Source organism: Nannospalax galili, unplaced genomic scaffold, assembly GCF_000622305.1.
Source record: "Nannospalax galili isolate Female #2095 unplaced genomic scaffold, S.galili_v1.0 scaffold155, whole genome shotgun sequence".
Lineage (NCBI taxonomy): Eukaryota > Metazoa > Chordata > Mammalia > Rodentia > Spalacidae > Nannospalax > Nannospalax galili.
This window is the reverse complement of record NW_008339923.1, coordinates 6,033,759-6,042,151: the sequence shown is the minus strand read 5'-3', so window position 1 is coordinate 6,042,151 and position 8,393 is coordinate 6,033,759. Positions and strand designations below refer to the sequence as shown.

Here is an 8,393-nt window from a genome sequence, read left to right as displayed (position 1 = left end):
CTTAACCATCTCTCCAGCCCCCCATCCTTTAATTTGTTTAGCACTGCACTGAAGTATCATTTATAACTATTAATTCTCACTTTAATGTTTGAGTAGAAAACCAGGGATCTCCAAAATCTGAAGAAAAACTTTTAAAAGGAAAAACAATAAACAGAATAAGAAACACAATAAGCTGTTGGACAGAGACACAAAAACTATAAAAAAGCTTTATATTCCAAGAGCAGTAAGATAGAATAGTATCTTTAAAACAAGGACAGGATGCTGTAGAAAATGAAGATTCCAAGAAAAATTAATTCATTTTTTTCAGAGCCAGTGAAATGTGTTTTTTACATTGCTTCAAGCAATCATGAAAAATGAATTCTTAGAAATCAAAGGAAGCAGAGGCAAGCAGATCTCTGTGAGTTCAAGGCCAGCCTGGTCTACATAGCAAGTTCCAGGACAGTTGGTGCTACAGGGAGACCCTGTCTCAAAGGATTAGCAATACAGCAAAAAGTCTAGACTATGAAATTGTACATTCTATTACACCCAAAAAGAGAATGAATAAAGAAAGAGATGAAAATACGAATGAAAATATGGGAAAAGTAGATCAAGTCAAGCATACTCATCATCCGGAAAAGACACTCAAATGCGAAAGAAAAAGCTGTAGGGAACAAGCAATCAAGGAAATCAACCAAGAACATGTCCCACAGACCAAGGACAGGTGTCTCTGGATTGAAACAGCACCCTTGAATACTGTGATGGCCTGACTGAGACTGTCCTCCTAGGCTCCAACAAACACTTGGTTAGTTGGTGGCACTATTTGGAGCAGAGTTGGGGAGTCATGGAACCTTTAGGAGATGTGGCCATACTGGAGGAAGCACGTCACTTGGGGTGGGCTTTGAAAGTATCAGCCCTCACCCCATTTCTTCCAGTCTGTTTGTCTCAGCTTCTTGCATGTGCTTGAGGATGTAAGTCCATGGCTTTCTCTTTGGCCACCATCCTCTGTTGCCATGCCTCCTCGCCATGGTGGGCTCATATCCCTCTAGAACAGTATGCCAAATAAATTCTTCCTTTTGTAAGTTGACATGGTCATGATGTTCTATCACCACAGCAGAAAAGTAACTAATACAAACACCCCACAAAATGCATGAGAATTACCCTGTGCTGCAGAACATCATTGTGTATTTCAGAACAATGGGAGGAAGAAGAGATACTAGAAACTTCCAGATAGAAAAACAAGCTACTATTCCATAAAATGGAGTGTGAGACAGAGTGACTTCACAAGAGTCTGGGAAGCAGTAGCACACGCTTCAAAATTTTGAAAAACACTCTCCTCTAGGTAATTGTGTTCTCTACAATAAAGTGTGAGGGTGAAATAAAGTCATGTTCAAATATGCAAATTTCAGAAAAATTAGCTCCATCTAAGAAAAGTGTTGCAGATATTCTCTACCCAAATGAAGGAATAAATGAAAAATTAAGAAAGGAGAATTTGGGATGCAAGAGATTCTGTATAAACAGAGAGAAAGGGAACTATAAGGACCATAGCAGAAGAAATCCTAGGCAGAAGACTGGGGGAATGTGGAGTTTTAAGAGAAATCTCTAAGAAAATGAAACTCCTAGAATAAGTAATGGACTTAAACATATTTAAAAGAGAGCTAAATGTTTTCACGTAGAATTTGAAATAGATTGGTGATAAAAATAAATAATTAGAATACTAAGCCAGCAAAAGACAAGTCTATTAATAACTCCAAAACTTTCTGAACAAAGGAAATGTGATCATAGTGAGGAAAATAATTACAAGGAATTAAAATCCTTTTTATCAAAGGAATGATCACAGGAATGTAACCTTTGTAGTTTCCCCAACCTTGTAAAGGTTTTTGCTCATACAAGGGCCTGCTGCATTCCTGAAACAAGGCTCTGAGGTTGACCCCTTGCTCTTCCTTCACTTCTTTTGTGCAGATTCTTTTAAAACTAGCCAACCTTGAAATGTATGAAGTCAAAAGCCACTAAATGGGGAAAAGACACAATACTCTTGTGTTAGGATAAACACCTATAAAATTTTCTGCTCTGTGTGCCTGCTCCATACCCGAATGAAGAGACTAGGCTACCATCTTGGCTAATGATATCATCAATATGGGGACATTCACGGTAACTCAACTTGGTCACCATCTTGGTTAGTGACATAAAAAATAAGGAGGTGAACGTGTGACCTTGCCTTCATCTTGGTTAATACAACCATGAGGCATAAATTAAAATGGTGGCATCCACGAAATTTCCCCTATTACTGAGCCCTAAGGAGATCACTGCACCCCAGGAAGTTCCTGCATCAAAGGCATTTAGTCACATGTCCCAATTCCCCCAATTCTTTATCTTTTTGGTTTCCACATTTCTGGATGCCTAATGAGATCATGGAAGTGGGAGACACAAAGGAGACTCCAAAATGCATTCTGTTGCCACTAGATAAGGTCAATGCATTTTTATGTCAGACTAAGAGGGTAATACTAAACCTCCATAGTGGGTTTTCTTTTGCTTTTGACATATTGTTTTGCATGACATATTTGCTGGCTTCTAAAGTGGATTAAGAGTTTCCCCCAACCATTTGACTCCAACAGTGGCCAACTCACACTTTGAGATAGCCAGACCTGAGAAGCTCATGCAAATCTGCATCAGCCCAATACCAAATCTTAGACAAACATAGATCTCAACCCTGAACTGAAGTATAGACTGCTGCCAGGGCAATGCCTGCTTTCTGCCTGGCATCTCCAATCCTGTTTTTCCTCCATCTGAGATAAAACATTATTTCTGTCCTTAAGACTCCTTTGCTCCATACCTGTTGTCTGCTTTTGTTTCTGCCCCTTCATGCCCCGGGAAACTGTATTAGTCACTTTTCTGCTACTGAGATAGAAACACTGACCAAAACAACTTATAAAAGGAAGAGTTTATTTGAGCTTACATTTCCGGGGGAATTATAGTCTGTCATGGAGGAGAGGCATGGTGGCGGGAGGTGGCTGGAGCAGGAGCAGCAGAAGTTAAGCTCTCACATCATCCCACAGGCACAGGAAGCAAGAGAGAAACTGGAGATCCAGAAAGGCTTAAGAGCTCTCTAAGCCCACCCCCAGTGACGTGTTTCCTCCAGGATAGCAACACCTTCTAAGACCCCCCAAAACAGCACCATCATCTGGGGACAAAATATCCAAATACTTGGATCCTATGGAGGGCATTTTCATTCAAACCACCACAGAAACCTGCTTTGCTTTCATTTTCCAGTTATGGTGACATGAACAGGCTAAGGAGAGTAAGAATTCTGATATCACTGCTTTCCAAATGTAATTGTTTTCTGTGATCTGTATTCCCTAGATTACAGGTGCTGTTGACAGATCATGGAGCAGATAGAGGGGGACTCTCTGCCCAAACTCTTAATGGTAGCTCCAGCATCACAGCTTTAACAGGGTCTCCTTAGCTGATTTCTGCTGGATGTTACAAACATCAACTTGATGATGTTTGCTATGTATCTGCTGCTCCTGTCTGTTTGGTCCTTATACTTCGTTAAAGCCAAAAGCACAATTATGGTAGATCATACTGTGTGTTGTGTAAAGCATAAAATGATTTTTGACTATCTTGTTTTCTCTACAAGGTTTATCTGGGAATTTAAAAAGCCTTGTAGTTTAATAATATGTACACAGGTAATATTAATTTATTACATTATCCTATATATGTAGTTTGGATTCAACTTTTTTTAATAAGGTGATTTTCCACAGCATTATCGTCTAAACAAAATGAGTCAAATAACCATTGCCTTCATGACTTCAGCTGTGTCTGATTGCAAAAGATCATCACAGTTTGACTTACTGACTGTTGATGTTCTTCCATAAGAGGGTGGGCCAGGCAGGGTCATGGGACCCTCAGCTGAGCAACCAGATACTTCTCTTAACCAGTTCTGTACATTTCTGCCTTAATCACATGTTGCCTCAGGGTCCAGGGGAGGATTCAGAGCATACAGACTGGGAAAGACTAGGGAGATGGAGGTCTACTTTTCAGGGCTATCCCTCACCCGCACTTAATAAGTAAGTACAATAAACTCCTTGACTCATCAAGGTGAACTTTGATAAAACGGTTTTGTCATTAGGACCTTATAAGGAGGGGTAGACATTGCTTAATCTCCCTAGAAAGAAAATTCTTATAATAGACAGTAAAGTTATTTGTTATTATTATGATATATCATTGTATTAAGACAGAAAAATCAGTAAGGAAAAGAAAATGCTAGAAGGATGTAAAAATGAAAGTTTTTTTAGTAAAGAAGGATTTTTGTAAGAAGATTAAGATGTTTCCAGACTGGGAAAAAGCTGGAAAGCTTATGAAAATTATTAAGATTTAAGGTATAAAAAAGATGAGACTTGAAGATAATATATAAAATATTAAAATTTCTAAGGTCAAAGTTCACTCAAACTTCTACTTAAATCAATGGAGTTATTGATCTACTCTTGTTAAAAATTACAAGAATTTGCTTAATGAATAAAATATATACCTAATCAAGGTTTATTTGAAAGCATTTGATTTTTGCTCAAGTTTTCTCCTAATATTACACAACAATTAAAAGTATCAGACTGGTATAATTGACTCTCTGGATGTTCAATAACCATACTCAGAGGTCTATACTAATGTGGTTGGAGGGACTTAAAAGGTCAGTATTTTGCCCATTGCCTTCCAAGATCAACAAGGTCCCAGGGACTATGGGATGTCTCTCAAAATATCCTGTAGCTATGGTGAGTGAGTTGTTCTATCATTGAGGGAGGCCATAGAGACCCCACTGGATAGACTCTGTATAGTACTGAGAGGAGGGACAACACAGAAGGGAAATTTTTCCTTAATGCTTTCAAATGAATTCAGAGTTAATAAGTTTGACTTATCCTCGCATAGCTAGAACAACTGGTCAAAGAAAGACTAAAGGAGCCAGAGGCTCTTCCCAAGACCAAGTGACCCCTGAGGACCAGTTCCTCATTTAGCCTTGACAATAAAAAAGAAACTGGTTAATCTTGGCCACTTACATGGTTCTAAACACCCAAGGAGAAAGCATAACCAAAGGCTAAAATGACTGGTATGTTTCCTTTAACAAGGGATTTAACTCCCAGACATTAGCCTTAAATCCATATGGAATATTATTTAGACAATTATTTGTCACTAATGATTTTCTTATCAATAAGGAAAATGTTACATAAATATAAAACTTTAGACATTGTCTGAATTCAACACTATAATGCCTACTTGTAGCCAAAAGAGACAGGTCAACTACTGTTTTAACCTCAAAATTAAATGACATATAAATTTCCTCTCTCTCTTCCTGTCTGGAAACCATCTGGGAGGGACCTCAAACTGTGATGCTACCCCTGTAGTAGCTATCAAAGTACCTGGAAACATCCTTGGTTTATCATTCTGTGTCTAGTTTTGGAGGGGGAAAAGAAAAGCAAGGAGCTCAGTGGATGGATGCTTGTATGTGCCCATCAAGAAATTCTAATGGACTTTGATTTGAACATTTGAAAACTATTCTCTGTTCTGTCTCCTCCTGGTTCCCTGCCTAGGACTTCTACTGCTAATAAATTCTCCCTCATATCTCTTTCCAGACTACATATGCCACTTACACAAATTAAACTACTGATGCACTTTGGGGTATAGGCCCATTGGAGGGGTTCCCTGACTGCCATCCCCATGAACCCATTCAGCTAGAAAAAGCCAAATCAGTGGCTATCCTTTTCACTATGGCATTTATACTTTCCAACCCATGTCAAGCCCTTCCCAAGATAAATGGGAACCCTTAATTCCAGAATAATCATTTGATCTCTATGTTTATATAGATTCCATAGGAGTGCCTGGGGGAGGCGGAGGGAGGTGCGGGGGAGGTGGGGGGAGGCAAATGAATTCAAAGCCAGAAATCACATAGCAGCTGGTTTTGAGTTGGCCTTGTTTGGGTGGTTGATCTTTAATAAAAATGTAGTTTGTATCAACTATATCCATCATTATCAGCAAAGTTTTACTATATCTGTTTACTATACATGGGATGCTGATATAGCCCCACCAGCAAAATGGTTTGTGAGAAAAAGTTAGCAGCTGAAAAATGTGGAATCTGTGCAGTGTTGGGGGACAGTGTTACACCTTCATCCCTAATAACACAGCTCTAGATAGGACCATTACCAGGATTCTCCAAAGTCTCAGTGAAGGTTCTCACAAACTAGCAGAGAATTCAGGAACAGAGAATCAATCCCTTTACTAATCTAATGGACCAATGGTTTGGTAAATGGAAGGACATAGTAACCTCTGTTTTAACATCCTTGGTTATAGAAGTTGGAGTCATGATTCTACTAGGATGTTGTATAATCCTCTATGTTCCAGACTTAGTCCTGCTATTTATCATAACAACAGTCTGCTCTTATTAGTGATAATGAACAAAGAAAGTGAAGAGATGTTGCTAAAATTAAAAGAAAGGAGTTTGGTGGTAAAATGAAGAGGGGAGAATTGAGGGAAACAACAAGGAATGGTCACAGGAATGTAATCTTTGTAAAGCTATTTTGTAATCTTTGCCATCTTTTAAAACTTCTGTTTACAGCAAGGAATTCAAATCTTTTAATCTCCCCCACCTCCTAAAGCTTTTTGTTTAAGCAGAGACCGGGCTAAATTTCTGGAACTATGACCAGAAGTTGCTGAGCACTTCTGCTTTCTCTTTACTTCCGTTGTGCCAATTCTTTTTTTTTTTTTTTCCTTTTCTTTTTTTTAAAGTATTGTCCTTCTCCCTCTGTTTCCCTGGGCCTGCACGACCCGCGGGCCTCTCTCTCCAGGGTAAGTGGATAGCGCCCTCTGCCCCTTGACTCCCCCAGCCTCATTTACCCTCCCATCTCCCCCTGCCCGTCTCTCCTCCTAGCTTAGGTACTGTTCCATTCCTTGTCTTGGTGCCCCAGACACCTGGGGAACCACCACTGCTTCTTGTTCCTTTAGATCCAGACCAACTCAGTTCCTTCGACTGGTCCCCAGAATCACTCTGGGCCTGGTCCCACCTTTACCTCCCTCTACTTCCCTGGGCTGCACAGCCTGCCAGCCTCTTTCCTGGCCCCTGGGGCTGACCTCTCTGCCTGGGGCCACCACTGCTTCCTGATCCCTTGCATCCAGGCAGACCCAGTTCCTCCTCAAGGTCCCCAGGAGCCTGGGGCCACCACTGCTTCCTGATCCCTTGCATCCAGGCAGACCCAGTTCCTCCTCAAGGTCCCCAGGAGCCCTCTGGACCAGGTCCCACCCTTACCTCCCTCTGCTTCCCTGGGCTGCACGACCCACCAGCTTCTTTCATGGACGCCTGGGCTGACCTTTGGTCTTCCTGATCCTTTGAATCCAGACCAACCCAGTTCCTCAGTACAGTCCCCAGGAGCCCTTGGGGCCACTTCCCACCCCCATCTCCCTTTGCATCTCTGAGTGTCATGGATACCAGCTGCCTGAGACCAACATCTTTCCTGGGCCTTGCTCCCATGGCAGTCCAACCCCCAAATACCTGAGGCCGAAATCTTTCCTGGAGGGATCCAGACCTTAGGAGAAAGCCTGAGAGCATCTGATCCTCATCTGACTTGGGCCTCTGTGGGAACTCCTGAAGACAAAAGCAATCTGGCCACTCCAATATAAAATCAAAAGAGAGGACTGGGAAACTTAGACAAACCAGCTTTTCATGCCCCAAAATTAAACCACAAAGGCACACAGATTTTACAAAAAGAAGCAGACCTAAAGCTGAAGGCTTGAGTCTCACACAAGAATCAGAAACTACAAAAGAAATTCACATGTCAAAATTACAGAGAAAAAAATTATAACATGAAAAACCAAAATAACATACCCCCCCATCTCCTCTAGAGAAGTACAATGAGAACCCCCAAGAGATAATGCAGGACATGGAATTCAAAAGCACAATTATAAACATGTTAGAAGAATTCAGTGGATTTAAAGAACACACAAACAAAGAAATCAAAGAACTGAAGGAAGATAGGAATAAACCTCTGAATGAATTCAGAAAAGAGCTAGAAATATTGAAGAGTACTCAGGCTGAAATGAAGAAGGAAATGAAACACTCAGTAAGCCAATTAGAAATGACAGGAGAAAGATATACCAATAGGATAAATGATATGGAAAACAGAATATCAACACTGGAAGATAAAGCTGACGAACTAGACCACTAAAACAAAAATTATGAAAAATTTAAGAAAGCACAAGAATGGAATATGCAGGAATTGTGTGACACCATAAAAAGACCAAACTTATGAATCATAGGCATACAGGAAGGAGAAGAATCCCAAGATAACGGCATGGACCAGATCTTCAACAGAATCATAGAAGAAAATTTCCAAAAATTAAAGAAAGACATGCCCATACAAAGACAAGAAGCATACAGC

At 40.4% G+C, this 8,393-nt stretch overlaps 1 non-coding gene across 1 annotated transcript; it reads right to left on the bottom strand.

Annotated features, from left to right (window-relative positions):
* Positions 1-298: 298 nt before the first annotated feature.
* Positions 299-368, bottom strand: LOC115070655. Its single transcript, XR_003849798.1, has one exon. It is a non-coding gene; the product is annotated as a small nucleolar RNA SNORD102 (small nucleolar RNA).
* Between the last annotated feature and the right edge of the window lie 8,025 nt (positions 369-8,393).